Source organism: Aedes aegypti, unplaced genomic scaffold (assembly GCF_002204515.2).
Source record: "Aedes aegypti strain LVP_AGWG unplaced genomic scaffold, AaegL5.0 Primary Assembly AGWG_AaegL5_hic_scaff_746_PBJ_arrow, whole genome shotgun sequence".
Classification (NCBI taxonomy): domain Eukaryota; kingdom Metazoa; phylum Arthropoda; class Insecta; order Diptera; family Culicidae; genus Aedes; species Aedes aegypti.
In genome coordinates this window covers 1-21,684 of record NW_018736434.1, presented here as the reverse complement: position 1 = coordinate 21,684, position 21,684 = coordinate 1, and the positions used below count along the sequence as shown (strand labels likewise).

Genomic DNA, 21,684 nt, shown 5'->3' with positions numbered 1-21,684 from the left:
GAGACCAAACTATGAGTCTTGCACCAACAGCCATACGCTTATTCATAAAACTTTACAAAAGAGTTTCTTACCAACAAGTTCTAATATGGTGCTTCTAATATGCTTGTAATCGAATTTGTACACTTTTTTGTTTTTGATGAACTTTTAAATAAATTAAAAAATAATGGTGTTTGTATGCCACGAAATGATTTAAGAACGGGGTAATAGACTACATGATTATTTCACTGTTGCATTGGCCCAAGTTTTCCGACGTGTTTGAGTAAAGGAAACGATTTGGAAAATTTTCTGGAACAACTGGAAAAACAACTGAAAACTTATCTGTCGTTTTATATGGGAGATTGCATACCATATTTCAGCAGCCTACTTGATGGCAAAACGTTTGACGGGGCCCTAGTAAGATGATTTTTACTTAACAAAAAACTAAAACTTTAGGTTAGTTTATTGCCAGTCTACTTGTGATGTAACGTAAAGCTAAAAGGCTATGGTGGCGCTGTTCTAGATTGGCGATTAGAGCATCCCTGTCAAAGTTGGTAGTAATAACTTTAGAAGAAAGATCACGCAATCGTTTTATTGATAAGATTTTGGCAATTCAGCAACACAGGAAACCGTAAATGTTCATTTCAGTTTGAAAAAAATTTGGCAACATAACCCCACATTTAATCGCCAATCGGGTGTGCCAATGCCATAAAAAAAAGAAGAAGAAGCATAGGGATGAGGATGAACAGTAGAAAAAGAAGTTGTTTCTTGTTTAATATTTCTTGAAAAAAAAATAATGATCAGCATGACCCAAAGAACATTTATGATGCATAGAACATTTATGTGATTATCATTTTCTACATCACATTTATTAAAATTATGATATTCTATATTACATTTATTAAAATTCTATTCAAGAGAACTAAAACTATTAATGATTGATGACAAAATCATATTGATTGATAGGAGCTTGCAATCAACTTTCATAACGAACACATAACACATAAGAATGAACAATCTATATGCTTCTCACAGCTCCAAAACACCAATACTGTGCATTTATAGGATGGAAATGTGTATTATCCTGACAAAACTGAAATTTGTTTTTCAAATTTGTAAAATATTTTGTCTAAGAAAATTATTCCGTTTTTGTCACGGTTCCGTTTTTGTCAACTGAAAATTGCCGATCGTGTTGATAAAAACGGAACATACCTGTATATGCTTTACCCGTTCGATTCGCACCATGCAAACGCCGTTAGGTATACCGGGGAAGAACTTTTCCCATAGTTCACGTGCCACAGATTTAACTTTTCCGTACTCTTTCAAGTGGTCGGCAACAACCGAGTTTGGGATACCTGGCGGGAGATCGTGGATGCGTACGTTGGTTGAGCAGTCTTCCATATAGACCGGAATATTGAAATTCTTCTTCTCGGCTGCTATGGAATGCTTGAGATGATGAGCAGCAGCAATACGTTCAGCTGCTTCCAAACTACACATCTCGATGAGAGCACAGTTCCGGATGGTGTGTAGCTGAAGATTCTTGACAGAAGCCATATCGAGCTTAAGCTTCTCGTCAAGAAACTGTTTTATGATCCCCGCACTTGGTCGAACGGGAAGAACACTTAAGTCTATGACCAATGTATTTTTTCGCACAGCACTCATTGTTAAGCAAGTTAACAATAGCACTTCACAGCTAAAATCGAAACAAAATGCTTGCTCGGTAGCGCGAAAGGCGACCAATCGGATCGAGCGCTGGCTGATAACTGATCAGTCGTATTGTTTTTTTTTCTTATTGCAAGTATTTAGTTAACTCGGCTGAGCAAACCCCCCAAAACTTGTATATATTGAAGCTTCTGATATATCAACAGCTAGCAACAAATTCAACGAGGATTCTGATAAAAATTTGTTATGCAACTCAATATGTTTCAGTCAATGACCTTGACAGTTATCAAATTATTGCCCATCCAGTAGATATCCGAATGATAAGTAAAGGAATCTTTTCAGGGATACCTTCACCAATACCCAAGGAATTATTCCAAAAATGAATTCAGAAATTCTTTAAAAAAATATCCCAGGAAATACTTTGCACTTCCCCAATGAGTTCGGCCTGGTATTTTCAAAGAAAAACTTTAACAATTCTCACCAATAATTTTTATGACATCTTTTCAAAAATTTCACATCAAGACTCTCACGAAAATTGTATTAATACAAATGAAATTTTTCCAAAAAAACACAGAGATTGATCCAGAAATTAATGCAAGGAATATGTTGGGATTTTTTAAGGATTGCTCAATGTGTTTGCCTAAGAATTTTATTTGTGTCATATACATTGAAGAATATTTAGTAATTTTTGTACAATTCTCCAATATATTTTTATAAAGTTATAGAGGTAATACTTAGGACTTGGGACTGCCTAACGCGATTCCTCCAGAGATTTTTTCTAAGAATTTTTTCTATTTTTTTTTACTTAAGTTCTTTTAATGACTTCTCGAAAAAATCTTCAAGAAATGCTGACAGAAATTTCAAAACAAATTCGCAGAATAAAACTGAAAATTTACAAGAAGAATTCTCTTTGAATATTGCCCAAAGTGTTTTATTATGGCTTCCTCCAGAAATTAAAACAAAGTTCGTCTCCAGCTTGTTGAATTGATCATATAAAATTCAAAATATCTTTGACAACTTCTTCGAAATTTAACATACCAGAATTTATAAAATGTTATGTTAGGAATAGCAAGTCATATTTTTAGAAGACTTGCTGGACAAACGTTTGGAAGTATGGGGGTCAACGTGGCGTACCATCGCTTTATGCGAATGGTCGTGGGTTTGATTTATTTGAACATGATTTATTCGTGCTGTTCGGAATTTGAATCAAGGTGTTCAGAATATGAGACAGAATGAACGCAGTGTTCGGCATTTGAATGAAAATGTTATTACACACTTCTACGTAAAAATAAAACTAAAATTACTAAATAAATATTGTTATCGGTTATCCAATAGCTAACAGTTAGGTTTTGTGAAGAAATTGAAACTTTCAAAACAATCTGCTTCGGATGCATTTGAAGCCACTGCTGGTCTTAAGTGTTCGGAATATGAGTAAAAACGGTAATCTATATTAAAAAAAAATTGTTTGTATGTCACGAAATGGCTCTAGAACGGGTCAACCGATTTACGTGATTCCTTCACAGTTTTGTTCCTCAAAGGTTGCAATTTGATTGTGTGGAATAATAATAGAAATATTATTAGTAGAACGCTAGTGACGCTGTTGTCACAAAACTGAATTAATGTGTAATCACCATCAACTGCACTTTTTCATTGTTTGATCAATGTCATCTTGTAGTGAATGATTTGTTATGTTTATAAAAATTTATTTGACACTTTGAGGCCCGGTACTCACGCTGTCAGCGCGAGGCAAACTAGATGTTGGTCTCTCTCTGTTCGGATGCGCCTCATCCTTGCTTCGCTTTTAGTTTAGTCCCAGAAAAATACTAGAAAAAAGGGGCTTTATGCTAGCAGCAAAACTGAATCAAGCTAGAAAATTTGTTTAGTAATCAGAATTCACGTGAGTCCTTGAATTACCAATACTTACAGTCCTTGTTGAGTTAATACTCATGATTGTTATCCTGGCTTCAAGTGTAGTCTCGGGACTGACCAACTCCGAGTCTTTAACCATCTGCTAGGTAAAATAGATTAATTTTCAGAAACTGTTGCCAGTAACAAGGACTTTGTACCGCGAATCCTTGAATTACCAGAATATATTACCCTAGCCCGACAAACAAGATGATACTAGGGTTCAAATAGGTAGATCTTACCCCGTAACGCACCACGAAAAGGTGATCTACCCGCGTTACGGGTATAGATGTTGGTAACACGAACAGTAGCGACATTAGCGTTCTTAGGTTAATGCTTCTACTGGAAAAATATTTGCACAGAAAAAGTTGTAAGAACCGGAACACATATTTGACACTTTGTGTAGTGACTTACCATGGACTACTCCAAAGCCTACTTGGCAGTACAAAGTAAATTGAATTTTCGTTGATGTGGGCCATCATTCTGTTCAAAATGACCTTTTCAAAAAGTTTACTGAATGAGGAAAGCAAACTGATTGGTCGATAGCTAGAAGCTTCTGCAGGATTTTTGTCTGGTTTTAAAATTGGAACAACCTTAGCATTTTTCCATTTGTCAGGAAAATATGCTAATTGAAAACATTTGTTAAATATATCAACTAAGAATGATAAGCTACTTTCTGGAAGATTCTTGATGAGGATGTAGAAAATTCCATCATCGCCAGGAGCTTTCATATTTTTGATTTTTTTAATAATAGTTCTCACTTCTTCCAAATCAGTCTCCCAGGCATTTTCGAAAACGTTCTCTTGAATGAGAATATTTTCGAAATCGAGAGTAACTTGATTTTCAATTGGACTAGTAAGTCCTAAATTGAAATTGTGCGCGCTTTCAAACTGCATAGCAAGTTTTTGAGCTTTTTCGCAATTAGTTAGTAATAATTTGTTTTCCTCTTTCAAAGCCGGTATTCCGGGGTTTTTTCAAAATTTTAAATAATTTCCTTAGGCCATTCCTTAGTCTAGTGGTTAGACTTCGCAACTACAAAGCAAAGCCATGCTGAAGGTGTCTGGGTTCGATTCCCGGTCGGTCCAGGATCTTTTCGTAATGGAAATTTCCTTGACTTCCCTGGGCATAAAGTATCATTGTACCTGCCACACGACATACGAATGCGAAAATGGCAACTTAGGCAAAGAAAGCTCTTAGCTAATAACTGTGGAAGTGCTTTTAGTACACTACGCTGAGTAGCCGGCTTTATCCCAGTGGGGACGTTAATGCCAAGAAGAAGAAGAAGAAGAAGAATAAGAAGAAGAAGAAGAAGAAGAAGAATAAGAAGAAGAAGAAGAAGAGGAAGAAGAAGAAGATAATTTCTAAAAGGGCTAAGGGCCAGGGTCCAATTGAGAAATTTTATTTTCAAAATTTTTGTTTCCTATAGGATTTATTATAATTGTGCATAATGTTTTTTGATTTCTTTCTGCAAATCCTGCCATATAATTTTCATAGCAGGATCGCGAGTGCGTTGAAATTGCCTTCTCCTCACGTTTTTTAGACGGATCAAGAGTTTAAGATCATCGTCTATAACCACGGATTCAAATTTTCACATTTTGGAATCGAAATGCTCCTGGCTTCAACAATGGAATTTGTTAAAGTTTCAAGAGCATTGTCAATATCAAGTTTTGTTAGTAAAGAAATGTTAACATTTAGATTAGAGTCAATATATGTTTCATATATATTCCAGTCAGCACGAAAATAATAGATAGTGGAGCTAATTGGATTGAGAATCGCTTCATGGAATATTTGAAACGTAACAGGGACATGGTCAGAATCAAGATCAGCATGAGTAACTAATTGGCTACAAAGATGACTAGAGTTGGTTGAGACCAAATCAATCGTAGATGGATTTCTAGAACAGGAAAAACATGTAGGGCTATCAGGGTATTGAATTGAGAAATATCCTGAAGAGCACTCATCAAATAAAATTCTGCCATTGGAGTTACTTTGAGAATTATTCCATGACCGATTTTTGGCATTATAGTCACCAATAACAAACAAATTTTGACTTATTGCGAGTCAATTTTCGAAAGTCAGTGTACGCACCTGGCTGTTCAACCTTCCGTTGGTTCGATAGCGTCTATGATGCAGCGGGCCGTCAGGTCCGACATCGACCGAAGGGTATGGGGATCCAATTAGGAGATCGCGATCAGATCTAAGATCAACTTTAGTTGAAGTATCCGGTCCAAATGGTGATGCATGCACTGCTTCTGTAGCCAATTTAAACACTTCCACTTAAACAGAAACAAGTTACACAAACTACACTTTATTAAGAACAAACAACTATATTGGATAAACTTATATCTATATTCTTCTTAGAGCTAGACGAGTTAAAATTGCGCGTGGGCTCGGTGCCCAAGTGTTCCTGCCGGCGACCCAAAATCGACTGGTTTCTGGGTTGATTCTACTGCGATGAATAGATCTGCACGCTCAGTAGTCAGGATCTCACTCTCTTAGCCGTTAACCGATCGGATATCGATCTACCGAGTGCTAGTGATGGTGCTGTTATGGAGATGATGGCAATACCACTGGCGCTGGAAGGCTATTGTTTCCGACCAGGGTAGGGAGTTCAACAAACTTATTGTTTTGGTCATCTCGGAGATAGTGGCCTGGTGATCGCAATTATATAATCTTTGCGGACTTGCGCTAGCCAGTAGTGCACCAGTAGTGTAGCGAGGGATGAGTAGGGTTGGTTGGTCGTAGACATCCTCACCCACCCAGAAATGTCGTATTTCTGAAAAGAGAAAAGAAACAGGAATATCCTCTTCGACAGGGTGGGGAAATGGAACGGAAATCACATTTGGTTGCTGGATGATGTGGCTTCGGACTCAGGTTCGTCGTTGCAGTCCGGTATTGGTAGAATGCACAGTTTTTCAACCGGACGTGTTAACACACCTGAAGATGTCTTTATGGTAACGACTCGAACCACATTGTCGTCACCTGGATGTAGTTCTTGTATGCGTCCCATTCTCCAACGCATCGGAGGAACCTTGTCGTCCTGGATAACGACCAACTTGCCGATTTCTACCTGTACCGGCGGTTTCCAGCGTTTAGCCCTGGCTTGAAGTAGGCATAAATACTCCCGACGCCACCGTCGCCAGAAATCTTGGAGCTTTCGTTGGATCAGCTGGTACTTATTAAGCCGGTTGAGTGGGATATCTTCGAGGTTGGGATCCGGCAAAGCTTGGAGGGACGTGCCGACAAGGAAATGCGAGGGAGTCAACGGCTCCAGGTCTTCAGGGTCCTCCGACATGGGCGTGAGAGGGCGAGAATTCAAGCACCCTTCAACTTGGACGAGCAGTGTGGAGAAATCTTCCGGGGAAACTGGATCTTCGCCGATGACTTTAAGGAGGTGCTTCTTCGCCGAACGAACCGCAGCCTCCGAGAGGCCCCCGAAGTGTGGGGCGCTTGGTGGAGAAAAATGCCACTGAATTCCTTGCATGGCACAATCCTTGGCAACAATCTCTCTGTGAGTTTGATCCTTCAATAATTTCAGGAACTCCTGTAATTTGTTCCTAGCACCGACAAAATTGGTGCCATTGTCGGAGTAGATATCGCTACATTTCCCCCGTCTTGCCACGAACCGATGTAGAGCTTGGAGAAACCGGTCAGTCGAAAGATCTGTGACCAATTCAAGATGCACCGCCTTGGTACACAAGCAGATGAACAGGGCAACGTACGCTTTCACTGCGGGGCGCCGAGGAGCTGGACGGATGTAGACCGGTCCAAAATAGTCGACGCCTGTTCTGGAGAATGGTCTGGAAACGGTGACCCGCGCTGCTGGTAGGTCGCCCATGTATTGCTGGATTGGTGTTGGTCTCGAACGGTAACATTTCAGGCAATTGTGAACTACTTGTTTGGCGACACTTCTTCCTCCTAAGGGCAAGAATCGTAGTTTAACTACTCCTAACAGAAGCTGTAGACCAGCGTGTAAAAGCCTCTCATGATAATGCCATAGGAGCTTACGAGTGAAGACGTGGCGGGCCGGTAAAGGAATAGGATGCTTACTGTCCTCTGTTTCATGAGATTTGCTTAAACGGCCACCTACTCTCATGATTCCGTCCTTAGAAATTGTTGGATTGTACCACCGTAATGGAGAGCTTGGTGGAAGAGTAGATTGGTTCATAATTGCCTTCCATTCCTTGGCAAAGGCTTCCTTCTGTACTCGCCTAACGAGCACGTTTTCGGCCTCTCGTAGTTCCGCTGTAGACAGGAAGGATCCGTTTTTCCTATCAGTTCTAGGTTTGCGCAGTAAATCCATCAACCGAAGCCAATATGCTGTTCTGCGAATCATATCGTTATATGAAGCGAATTTGCCGATGTATTCCTCGTTGAATTCGACGTTCGGTGTAGTGACGTTTGCAATAACTGTCCGACGTCTCTCGTTTTCTCCCTCCTCTGCATTTTCGGTCACAGTTTGATGCAGTTTCGGCCACGCTTCCGGATTTTCTTCTAACCAGTTCGGTCCTTGCCACCACAAACGATTGCCTACAATCTCTTCCGGCGAAATTCCTCTTGATATGAGATCTGCAGGGTTCTCGACTCCAGGTACATGTCTCCATCGCCCATTTTCGGTAATTGCTTGCACTTTCGAAACCCGATTTGCAACATAGGTCGTCCACGTCGTTGGAGTTGCGTTAATCCAGCGAAGCACGCAGGTTGAATCGGTCCAAAAAAACGTTTCCATAGTGCGCTTTAAGGACGCTTGAACCTTTTCGCATAATTGAGCCGCTAGAAGGGCTCCGCAAAGCTCCAGCCGCGGAATTGACTGGCATTTCAAAGGTGCTACTCGAGACATCGAAGTAAGAAGCCTAACCATGATTGAACCTTCAGCGTTTACACTCCTCATGAAGACACATGCACCAAAGGCCTTCTCTGATGCATCCGAGAAGCAGTGTATTTGCATAGACACTGCTCCGGGAATAACGACGCAACGATCAATAGTGATTTGGTTGAACGTTGGTAATTGGCTGCGAAGTTTCAGCCAAATCTCACCCACCGTGGAAGGAAGTGGTTGATCCCAGTCGATTTTTTGACCCTTCTCATCCTGTACCGACCATAACTGTTGCATAAATATCTTAGCGCTGGTGATAGCGGCTCCTAGTAACCCTAGTGGGTCGAACAATGTGGCAATTATGGAAAGAACCTTACGTTTAGTGGGTTTTTCCTCCTCCTCCTGATCGGGTATTTGGAATTGGAATTTAAGAACGTCTGTTTTCGGCACCCAGGTCAGTCCTAGCGTTTTTACTGACGGATCAGGCCCAAGGTTGACCCCTGATGACTGTTTAATGGCTAAGTCTTCCGGCGGAATGCCTTCCAATACTTTGGGACAGTTAGATGCCCACTTTCTCAGCCGGAATCCACCTCCGGACATCATTTGGTCAAGTTGATCTCGGAGATTCAACGCAGTTTCGACATTATCCGCACCTGTGATGACGTCGTCCATGTAGACGTCTTCGCTAGCTGCTTGGGCTGCCAACGGGTATCGTTTTTTATTTTTTTTTTTTTTTTATTTTCTTTATTAACGAGAATTTTAAAACAACGGGTATCGTTGTTCTTCGTCTTCCACCAGTTGCTTAACCGTTCTTGTAGCCAGAAAGGGAGCTGGCTTGGTACCGTACGTCACGGTGTTCAGCTCATAAACCTCAACGTCGTCTATCGGTGATGATCTCCACAGGATGCATTGGAGCGGTCGATCTTCCTTACAAACATAGATCTGGCGGAACATTTTTTTCCACATCAGAGACCAGCATAATTTGGCGTGTACGACACCGCAGTACAATCGACCTTAGATCCTCTTGAATTACTGGCCTCACCAGTAAAACATCGTTTAATGATACTCCTGACGCTGTTTTGCAAGAAGCATCGAAAACTACTCGTACCTTGGTGGTCGTACTTGCCTCCTTGACCACCGGATGATGCGGCAAATAGCATCGTTGGACCGATTCCTGAGTAGCCTTGTCAATTTTCCGCATGTGGCCCATCGCGAGGTATTCTTCCATGAATGAGATATATTGTCCTCGCAAACCAGCGTCCCTTGCTAGTCTACGCTCCGTTCCTTGAAGCCGTCGAAATGCGATCTCACGTGATGCACCCAACTGTGGAATAGTATCGTTTTGCTTTGGGAGTGCGACGGTGTACCGGCCGTCCTGTTCTCGACGAACTGTTTGCTGGTATAGCTCCTCACAGCGTCGTTCCTCCGGCGAGATTGCCCTTTCTGATCCTAATTCTTCACATTCCCAAAAACGCTCTAATAACATATCCAACCGTCCGGACGATGACGTGTTGCAGCTGATTTGGAGTGAATTAGTGGGAATCGATGCGCCTCCACAAACGACCCATCCGAAAACCGAGTCGTTGAGCATTGGTAACCGCTCACCCAATGAAATCCGCCTGCCAGTTTCGAAGAAATCGAAGAACGACTCAATTCCCAGTACGACATCCACGCCTTTTGACTCAAAAAACGTAGGATCTGCTAGTTCTATTCCATTTGGTATGTCCCAACCATCAATGTTGACCGATGTTGTAGGAAGGTTCACAGTCACCTTCGGTAGAATCAGAAAATCCAACTCTCTGGAAAATGGGGATATTCGTGAGCATATCACCGCTCTTATCCGTTGCTTAACCCTTGTTGAAGCCTGTCCGATACCCAGGACCGAAATTTCCACCTTATTTCGAGTCACCTTCATGCGTTGGCACAATCTTTCCGTTATAAAATTGCTCTCGGAACCGGAGTCCAAGAGTGCCCGAGCGGGATGTCGATTTCCATCGTCGTCTACCATTACAACGATTGCTGTGGCTAGTAAGACCTTGGAAGTGTATTGGTGTGCCGCATTTGAAACCGTTGTATCAGTGGCTGCCGCGTTAGCCACCTGGGAGGAACTGGGATTGGAATTTACTTGGGAATCCATATCGGTGGATGGAATGTTGCCCTTTGCAACCGCAGAAACCTTATTTCCACCACCCTTTTCTGATTTGAAACAGACCAAGGAATGGTGGCGACCCTTGCAATTCCTGCACGAGTACTTGGATTGGCAATCCCGTGCTTGATGCCCCGATCTGAAGCAATTTCGGCAAAGAGAATGAGTTCTCAGCAGACCGTCCCTGTCCGAGACCGATAACCGTTGGAATGTGCTACATTGGAACAGCGGATGATTTCCGGAACAGCATGCACAGCGACCCCCGGACGCTTGTGCTGTGGTGAAACTACTTCTTATGAACGACGATTTCTGCTTCGACTGTGACGGAGGCGGATGAACACCCCTGGTGTCCGTGGATTTGGGTGGTAGTGACTCCAAGACGTGCACTCGCCGATTGAGGAACTCCCTGAGTTCATCTAGTGAGTCGATTTCCTTCGAAGAAGAAAATTCTTCCCATCCCCTGCGTGTCACTGGATCAAAGCGTGACGTGAGGATATTAACCAGCAGTAAATCCTTATATTCAGCTGGCTGGACCAACTGATCGAGGGTTTGCACTATCCGCTCAAAGCCTTCTAAAAGCGTGTGCAATTCTCCAATGGACTCCTTGGAGAGCGTAGGCAACGACAGCAGTGATTGAATTTGCCTCTTCTTTAACTGCTAGCTGTTGTTATAACGCTTGAGCAGCATATCTCATGCCACCTGATAGTTTGCCTTGGTTATTTTTAGCGGGTCAATCAGACTGCGTGGCTCCCCTTGAAGACATCCCTTCAAGTAGTGGAACTTTTCCACCTCCGGAAGATCTGGTTTCCAATGAATAAGGGAGGTGAATAAATCCCGAAAGCCTAGCCACTCGTCGATATCACCGTTAAAAGTTTGCAGCTTGATTTGAGGTAACCTTACGTTATCAAGCGCACCATGCATCGACGCATCGGGGAGACGCACGCTTTGGTCTAGGGATTGTGGTTCCTTCAAACCCTTAACCTGATCCACAAGAAAAGATTTTGCCTCATAATAGCGATTGTTGAACTCCCGCCTTTCCTTGTCGTAAGACTCATCCTCTTTATAATCATCATGGGATTTAATCTCAACTAACGTCTCGGAAAATCTGTCCCATAGCTCCTCCAATTTCTCCAAGCGAACTTCCACTTGAGAGAGCTTCGTATCCTCTCTAAAATCCTCAATGAATAGCCAAATGTCTTGAAGGGAAGACTGCGATTCAACAAGCCTTGCAGTTAGTTGCTTCAATGAAGGTTTTTTCGTAGATGATCCAGCGGGCGGCATGGTTGACGTTTCAATTCACCGGTAACAGGTAAAGAGATGATGGTGTAGTATTCCGCGTATACGCCTAGCTTGGCTGACATATACTATCTTGTTCACTAACCTGACGGGACAGGCGAGAATGCCCAACGATAATCAATTTCCAAAACCAATCACGATGTGCAATGTGATTTTGCTACGTCAACCAGATCGTCTCAGCAACCAACGAAAGTAGAGGAATGAAGAGGAGGGATATACGATGTAGTATTCAAAATAAATGCCACGGCTGGACATATACTGTTGTGGCTTACCCAGACAACAAACAGCGGTGCAAGTCCAGCGTGCAATAGCTCAAAGGTCCGAAGCGGAGAATTAATCACGAAAGGCATTCAACAGACCCGATGGGGTCCACAGGGCTCACGTGTATGAATAAATAGTCGAAGAGGATACGAAATTCGATCAACAGGTGTATTTACTGTGCCTTGCTTCGGCGACATATGCTATAATAATGTTCATTTACCTGGACAGATCTCCGTTGGTGCCGCCTCTTCTTATTCATACGTGGTACGCTGATGATCTACGATGATGGCATCTATCGTCACTCGGTCATCAGTATTGAACATCAATCCAATGAATGGAATCCAATCCGATGAATGAAGACGGGCAGATAATCTCACAATAATCTCGGGTTGATACGCGCACCAAGAGCTTCACGTCTTATCCGAAAACACTAGACAGTCCTGTCCAGAATGGCTCCGATGCAAAAGATCCAGAAAAATGGTCGAAATTGGGTGTAAGTACAATGCAAGGCACACATCGACTGGACTTATACTCGTTCTTTAACATTTACCTGTGAGACAAGTTTCGGCGCTAGTCCAGTGAGTGTCCTCCAGCAATGAGGCAATCCGTAGCTTTGGTTGTTGTCCCTTTCCACTTGAAGTCATGCAATTCAAATGGCGTTCGTATCCGATCCCAGACCAGACGTGAAAATCCAATTTCCAGAAGAATTCCGAGAAATCCAAATCTCGGTGGTATTGTGCATGCAGATTTGCGGAAAAACGTAGGTGTTAGAATGGAGTAGTTTCCTAGGATCGGCTGGACATATAGTAAGCGGTATTCACTAACCTGACAGAAAGTACCACCCGACGAATGTCCAAACCAAGCGACGCTGATCCCAAAGAGTGATGGTGGATATCCTTTCTTCCCTTGAAAGCGATGATCCTTTGACGCGGGGAATCCTTTCATCCACGAGAACAATCACAGCATGAAAACCTGTCTGGCTGACAAAATGGCACCAATCAGCGTCCTTTCGTCGACCCTGTGTCGACAGCATCCAAATCGAGCTTCCGTTGATCCTTCCCTGGTCCCGATCCGGTTCGAAGGACCACAATGTACGCACCTGGCTGTTCAACCTTCCGTTGGCTCGATAGCGTCTATGATGCAGCGGGCAGTCAGGTCCGACATCGACCGAAGGGTATGGGGATCCAATTAGGAGATCGCGATCAGATCTAAGATCAACTTTAGTTGAAGTATCCGGTCCAAATGGTGATGCATGCACTGCTTCTGTAGCCAATTTAAACACTTCCACTTAAACAGAAACAAGTTACACAAACTACACTTTATTAAGAACAAACAACTATATTGGATAAACTTATATCTATATTCTTCTTAGAGCTAGACGAGTTAAAATTGCGCGTGGGCTCGGTGCCCAAGTGTTCCTGCCGGCGACCCAAAATCGACTGGTTTCTGGGTTGATTCTACTGCGATGAATAGATCTGCACGCTCAGTAGTCAGGATCTCACTCTCTTAGCCGTTAACCGATCGGATATCGATCTACCGAGTGCTAGTGATGGTACTGTTATGGAGATGATGGCAATACCACTGGCGCTGGAAGGCTATTGTTTCCGACCAGGGTAGGGAGTTCAACAAACTTATTGTTTTGGTCATCTCGGAGATAGTGGCCTGGTGATCGCAATTATATAATCTTTGCGGACTTGCGCTAGCCAGTAGTGCACCAGTAGTGTAGCGAGGGATGAGTAGGGTTGGTTGGTCGTAGACAGTCAGTTTGGAACAAATTAACTTGCTGTCCAGACATTGAAAAGGCAAATAGGCAGCTATGAAATTATATTTACCAATCTGTGTTTCAACAGATACACCTAAAACTTTAGTTTCAAAAGACGAAAACAGTTGATGTTTTATACGCCTATGAATGATGATTGCAACTCCCCCACATGCCCCATCAAGTCGATCATTACAATAAACAAAAAAGTTAGAATCTTTTTTTAGTTTGGATGCAGATTTTAAATATGTTTCAGTAATAACTGCTATATGCACGTTATTAGCTGTAAGAAAATTCACCGGGAACTTATTTTTACTATGGAAAAACTACGAACTTCTGCACTGAAGGATTTCATTACAATCACACGCCGTCAAAGTTGTTCTATAATTTTCGATTTTTTTTTTTAATTTCTTCAACGACCGCATCTAATTGAGAATGTAAACAATGTTCAATCCGTCGTACTGAGAAAAAAAAAACTTATGTGCGATGAACGGCGTAGAAAACGGTTCCTTTAATTGTGTTGTTTTCGCTTCACTGTAAGCACCTGTCATGATTGTTCGGTCAAAAGGAATTGTGTTTATATGTTTGAGCTGAATTAATTTTTGATGGCAAACAATGAATTTTAAAGGAAACTAATATTCCATCATGCTGAAAGAATGGAGGGAGATGCCCGTAGATCTATATATTCTAGTAAATCATTTTACTATAGCGGTTGATATATTGTATCTTGCCCACTCACTATATCACAGGGAGCCGTAAGTTGTGAGACTGAAAACTGAATGCGACAGAAATGAAAACGATACGGCAAGATGCAATTTCATTGCATTATTTCCAAAAAGACGATCAAGATTTATCAAAATCTTATTGTACAATGCTAAAGCCCAATCTGGGAAAAAAATGTTTGGCATCGGTTTGTATCATCATCATTCACTGCAATACTGGGAAAATTGTAGGTTCTTACTCTTAAAAGCTTAATACGTAATTTTTCTACACATGCTCCAATATACATTTTACACGCAATTCGTTTCAAAATTATAGCCGTATTACTGGGACTCCTTCTAGAAATATTTCATTATTACTTCGCAAAATGAAGTTTTATCATATTTTCAAAACTTATTAACATGTTTCTTGGAGAACATTACAGGGACATGGGGCAAGAGTGATACCCGGGGTAAGAGTACTACCAATTTCACGTAGTTCAAACCATTTTTCTGATGCAGATTTCGAAATACGCGTATATGTCAAATATAAGCCATTTAGGGCGTAATTAAAGGTACTAGGTTTCTCCAATCTACTTTTTTGTTTCTCTACATTTTTAATTTCCGGGTAAACCCGGAATAAGAATAAATTGAGTTCTAATTGTGGTTTAAGTTAATATGACAGTTGAATATTTTTACTACGAAAAATTAAAAAATGTAGAGAAACAAAAAAGTAGATTGGAGAACCTTGTACCTTTAATTACGCCCTAATAGCTTATTTTTGACATATACGCGTATTTCGACTACCACTTATAGCCTTAAGCGAAGTATGCACTTCAACAGAAAAGTAATCGCCTATCTCGATGCGTTGGAAATTTCTTGCAAGAAATGCTCAAGAAAAGCATTTTTCTTTGATCGCAGTACGCAGTTTTAAAAAGAAATGCCAATTCAAATGGAGCTCACTGTAGGAAATTTCTTGACCATTTCTTGGGCAGAAATTTTTACTTTTCTTGAGCGAACAGCCATACTTAGCTTTAGGGCTTAAGAGGTACTAGGGTAAAAGCATTCAACCTTTACTGCCCATAACTGCATATTGTCACATTCGTCATTTTTTGATAATTTCGAGTTAATACCATGGTGAGTCATCAAGTAACAAACACTTTCGAAATCTATGAGATTGTTCTAGAAAATTTGAAACAAATATCAAGTTGTTTTGTTAGATTGGTTATTGTAACCGCATAACAGTTGCCATTGAGATTATAAAAGAGCCTCGTAATGTAGTAGCAATGATGTTCTATCAGAATTATTTTCTGGCTATTCACCCAATATGCGATTATAGCTATACAAAATTTCAGTCTCAAATAATCACTTTCGATTCTTGGGTAATTATAAGAAATTTAAGTTTTTTCCCATACTGCCATCAAATGCACACTTTGATATTCCATTTACTCAATGCCTACTTTTGTCAAATGTTACAAATATGCGGTTATGGGCAGTTGAATGCACTTCTCTGTTTTTTTAATCCGCCATGACACATTTATTTGAAATGATTTAACTACAGGCAAACGAGTTAGAAAATATAGACAAACAACTTTCGTGCCAATAAACAGTCAACTATTTTACGGTCACAAGTGGCAGACACATCGTGATAGCTGCACTGTCTTCAGCTCTAGACGGCCCGGTGCCACATATACATATTTTTACCGAATTGTCTAATGCAACATCGATGGCCGTAAACAAAAGTCTGTTCAAAAGGATGCATGGCATCTGCTTCAACGAAGAAAGCAGACGGGAGGAATGAACTATACTATAGTAAATAATAACCAAGATATGTTAATTTTATTGGATTTTGTTTATCTCTAGCTGAATCTTTACAAATCATCATCGTGTTATCAGTGTTAGCTGGAATCAAATATATATATAGAACATGAAGGAACCAGTGTAAGATTAATCAGAAGCTTTTTTGAGCGCAATATATTTTTTGATGACATGAATTATGTTGTCAAATTGAGCAGCATGTATGGACTAAAGAGTTGTATATTGATGACCATATTGTTTAGATGTTTTGTATGTTAAAACACCAATTACATTTGACCGCTGAAATAAGAAATAAGCGAAAAAGATATTCAATAAACCTAACCTAACTTCAGCTCAATATATAAAGAATTTAAGATGGCAATAAAAGATTTGCTACAAATTTTGCCTAAAATTATTGATAATTTTATTTGCTTCAATGTTTTAACATTGGTTATTGCGTGTTATTCATCATTTCTTTACTGCTATCAAATTTAGAGTGCTGACGAAAAACCTAAAATGTACGATGTTGTAAAATTCTATTTTTTTTATTTTACATTCATGTCTCCATGCCAAACAATGTCGAATGCTTTTTTCTATGTATTCAGATTAAAAAAAAAAAAAACAAATTCTTTGCACGTAAAAGTAAGGCCGTAATACACGACACTAAAGAAGGCCTTACAGTTGAGGTTGAAATACTTATATCTGCCAAAAGATAAAAAAAATAGTGGAATTAAATGGTATAGTACTAAATTCAATTTTCATTTGCTCATAGTCATGAAATCCCCATCGTCCCCTATTAAATATGATTTTTAGTTACCTAGAGATATTCTCCTAAGCAGCATGAAGATGCTACTATCAATAATTTAGGTGTTTTAGCGGGATAAGTGGTTACTTGGGCGTGGTTATTCAAGACGATATATGACTATCAATAAAAAGCTTAGAGGCTTTAAATTAAATTGGCTGAAAGTTAATTCGGCGTTTATTATTCATATACATTTTACCACTTAAGGGAGTGGAGAAAAATAAATTCATATCTGAGTTGAGCCAAACATTCACAACCTGTTGAGGTATCGAAGCAATCACCAATCTTGCAAATTAAACAACAATAATCGAGTCTAAAGCTAAAAATATATTAAATGTAATCTGTATCCATTCCTCTTAAAAGGAAATGGTAGTCCTCTCATTGCATACATACGTGTATGTGATTGATGGAAAGAAACCAACTGCTGCCACTACTGGCCCAACGATAATCCTTCAAACAGATGGAGCCAATCGAGAAGCCAACATAATGACATTGTCGACGTGATGAAGGACGTAAATCGTTTAAGAAATGGCACTCGTGTGCCAACAAGCCATGGTATAAACCCATTAACCCAGTTGGTACATTTCCATTTCGAACTTTTGAAACTGCCCTTCGTTTATGTGCGCGCTTCGGAAATTACAACAAGCATGTGATTTACGTTGCAGGCCACCAACTTCGAGGAGCTTGGGTTACTTTCACTTGAAATTAGGGCTGTGTAAACTCTGGCCAATATTACCCCGTTCCTAGCGCTGAATACCAGTAGTAATTGATTTTTCTTCGTTTATACTCTTTAAATATGTGAAGCAAACAATGCATAACGCTGTTCACATAAATTTGTGTTTCACAAAGATTTTCCATACAATGTGCAAAACTAATTGAAAGCTCACCAGAGAAACTGCAAGAACAGGCATTTGAAATGAACTATTGCAAATATAATGCTTCTAGTATGACCTTCACGTTTCCAATAACTTGAAAATCACAGCAGAAATGTCGGATAACCGTTGAACACTTCGTTCCTTGTAAGATATGTAATGTTCTTACCATTCAGTATAAGTTTGCTTAGACGGATAGTTACATTCATCTCCGCTAAGGATCATTTATTACAATCATTTTTTACACAACCGACAGCAACGATTCCCACAATAGAATAAGAGTAGGCAAGCTTTTGAAAAGAGAACTCCGAGGGAAAACGAACGGTCGCAAACGCAAATACTAGAATCCTACATTCAAGGACATAGCTCTTACAAACCGCTACACTTCAATTTCTACATTTTTTCCATCTTCAGAGGCTTTTCTCTCTGTTCATCAAGCACCGTCTCTTAAGGATCACAGGCCTACCTATATAGCTCAGTTTGCGGAAATGTCAATTTTTATAGCACAGCGTAAAATTTTTATGAGTGCTTTAAAACGAGTTTTAGTGCGGAAAATGCATGATAATGGAATGCTTGTCGGTCGATGCTTGTTATGTCGAACGCCCATTGAAACATGTTATAGGTTTTGGAGATGTTGAGTGGTAGTACTACGAATAAAAAAGATTTTTTTTGTTCGGTTTCATATTTGGGTTTATGTACAACTTCACTGGAAAAAGAAAAAATACTTCATTGTTGAGTTTAGCTCAAAATGTGAGTTAAGGTCAAAGTCCTTATTAAAAAACTACTGGAGACTCAGGTATCATTAAACAGAATCAATAAGCACTGCGGGGTTAATAATATTATAATGGAGCCCGTACTAATTGCTATTCTCATTCCAGGGTAACGAATTAGAAGATGAACCACCAGAGGCATTAAACATGTCTTGGCCAAAGACATTTAGGAAACGAATAACCTACCTATTAGTTGCTCCAATTATCTTTCCACTGTACTTAACACTTCCTGATACTAGAACACCAAAGGGTAAGAAATTTTTCCCGGTAACGTTCATTGCGTTCGATTCTGTGGATAGCCGCATACTTCGTATCTTATTGGTGTGGTGGGCTAATGTTTGCTGGTGATACGGCGAAAATACCACCGGAGGTAAGTTCCTGAGACGTGTTCCACCGTCTGTATGCTAATTGCGGTCATCTATCTATTCGCAGGTGATGGGACTGACATTTTAGCAGCTGGTACCTCAATTTCCCGATCTGATCACGTCTGTGATTGTGGCGCGAAAGGGCTTTGGTGACATGGCGGTGTCGAGCTCGGTCGGAAGTTAACATTTTCGACGTGACTGTTGGGTAAGTATATTTGTCATATCACAAAGCAATAACTGCAAGTAGGTATATTGGTAAATTAAAATTGGCATATGGAGTTTTGTTACCGGCAATCTAGTGATACAACTCATAGCATTGACGATACACTGGAGAAAAGCACCATTCTCTGTATGACGGAGTGGGCAGGGCATTAACAGTGTTTTCTGACCAATTGCTTATAACCCGCTAACAGAAGTAGCCTCATCAAGCTACCCAAACAGTCAAAAAATTCAGCTTCCTACGAAAAACTACACTTTCAAATAATAAAAAGTGCTGAAGAAGCTTAGATTGCTTAACTCCTTAACATTCGGTATGTGGCTGTACAGCATCAACGTACAGCATCAACACTTTTAAACGAACTCAACATAAACCAATTCAGTTCAATATTGTAAACTTGTTATTAAAATGAATGCTAATGAAGCAGAAATCAGCACAAAATCGATTTTTTTAGGATGCGTTATAATTACACACAGGTGTGATGGTCCAGAAGAGCCAGATTTTGTGTATGTGTAACTTTATTTTAAGAGAGTACTCTACGTACGAACATACCACAGAAAAGTGAGTTTTTTCCACCTGTGTCGTACGATTTCGACAACCAAAAGTTGATGCATTTATCACACTGCTGTTGCTCCCAGCACCAAGTAAACTCTAGTACCACATAACGCGGGAAAGAAAAATATATTTTAAATTTATCACATCCACTATCATCTTCATATGCGATAGAACAGAACCGCTCTGGTTGCCGAACGTGCTAGCAGATAACAGCAGGTTAAAAATATATATACGCAAACGTTGAAGCATCATTTTTTTTTTTAGAAATGGCTCTGCAGTCCGATAGGAAGCATCTCCTGTGAACGATGGAAAATTCTCAATTTGACATTCTTCCTCAAGCTTCCTATTCTCGCCGATCACATCGAATTGTACGCAGCGTATAAGCTCACAGTTGAGTAGAATATCTCCCAATCCAGTGACGATGGTTTCGATATGACCATGTAGCACATCTTGTTTGATGTTATTTGGGGGACAGAGTTTTCAATAAATACCAATAAAACAATGCCAAACAAATAACCGGGCCAACAGTTGCTTTAGGGATGGATGACAATAAAACTTGTGATGTGATAGCGGAAATGAAAGTGGTAATATTTTGTGCAAAGGGAAACTTTTTATGTAAAATTGTTGTGCAACTTGTTGATAGATACATGTTGTACAGTATTATCTCATAGTTGAATGGCTCTTTGTTGTCGAACACTACAAGTATTCAAATTATTAAAAATATTTTAGCTTTAGCTAGGGAGATTGGATCCTATGTGGCACGTCTTGAAGTTTACTGTTTTCAATCTGCGACAGACTGAGGTTAGTAAAAGCACAATAACAGATTCAAGTCGATCAACAGTCGCGGCGGCCACTTTTTTTTAATTTCTGTATTAGTATCATTAGGTACATTGATTTCTTTTTTCTAGGTGTTCTGTGTTAGACAACACTAGCATCCTACTTTGCTATAACAAAATTAAACTTTTGTTAACATTTTGTTAGCCACATATTACATTTCATTTGCCACAGCAGTTAGGAATTTTTACAGGTGAGTTGATTTCACCTGTTTATAAGAGAAAAAAACGCTTTCAATTTACTTAACATAACTGAACCTAAAAGTATAACGCATTAATCGTGGCAATAGAAGATTGCAACGATTTTTTGCCTAAAAATGTTAATTATTTTATTTGACATTTGTTCCAATGTTTCAACATTGGATATTCTAAGTAACTATACCAGGTAGATAGTTTCAGAATCATTTTCAAAATTTTATTTTGAATCCTCTGCAGAGCTTTCTTCCTGGTATAACAACAGCTAGTTCATATTCTGCCGTTCCAAGCATATTTGTCCTACGATCCATAAGGTTCACATAGAACATGAGACAAGTAGGCGTAAAGGGCAGTATTGCTACAGCATACAACATGGCTGGCCTGAAAAATTGTTTGAAGATCAAAAGCTTGTTCTTGAGACAAAGTTTCGATTTTCTATTCAGCCATTCCATGAAAACCGATCTAGTGGGTCTCCGAATTCCGTGAAAATTTGCTATTTTGTTCCTTATCCGAAATAAGGATACACGTATTTTTGTTTTTTTTTATTAGGGTGACCATTTCCGAAATAAAGTGACCAGAAAAATCGCGATTTTGCAAAATTTTTATTTAAAAAAAATTATAACTTTTGAACCGTTCGGCGATTTTCAATCTTTTTGGACAAAATGAAGGCTAAAGATTTTGACTTTTCAGGAAAAATATACAATTTCACAAAAATTGTGTTTTTTACATGAAAAAAAATCAATAGTTTCCGTTTTTTCG

The 21,684-nt window shown here is 39.9% G+C and overlaps 1 long non-coding RNA gene across 1 annotated transcript in view; it reads left to right on the top strand.

The window, feature by feature from the left end:
- Nucleotides 1–18,986, top strand: part of LOC110681354 — a 32,747-nt gene extending 13,761 nt beyond the window's left edge. The window contains exon 2 of the long non-coding RNA XR_002503173.1: nt 18,869–18,986. This is a non-coding gene — a long non-coding RNA (uncharacterized LOC110681354). The remainder of the gene's footprint in view (nt 1–18,868) is intronic.
- The last annotated feature ends 2,698 nt before the right edge of the window (nt 18,987–21,684 follow it).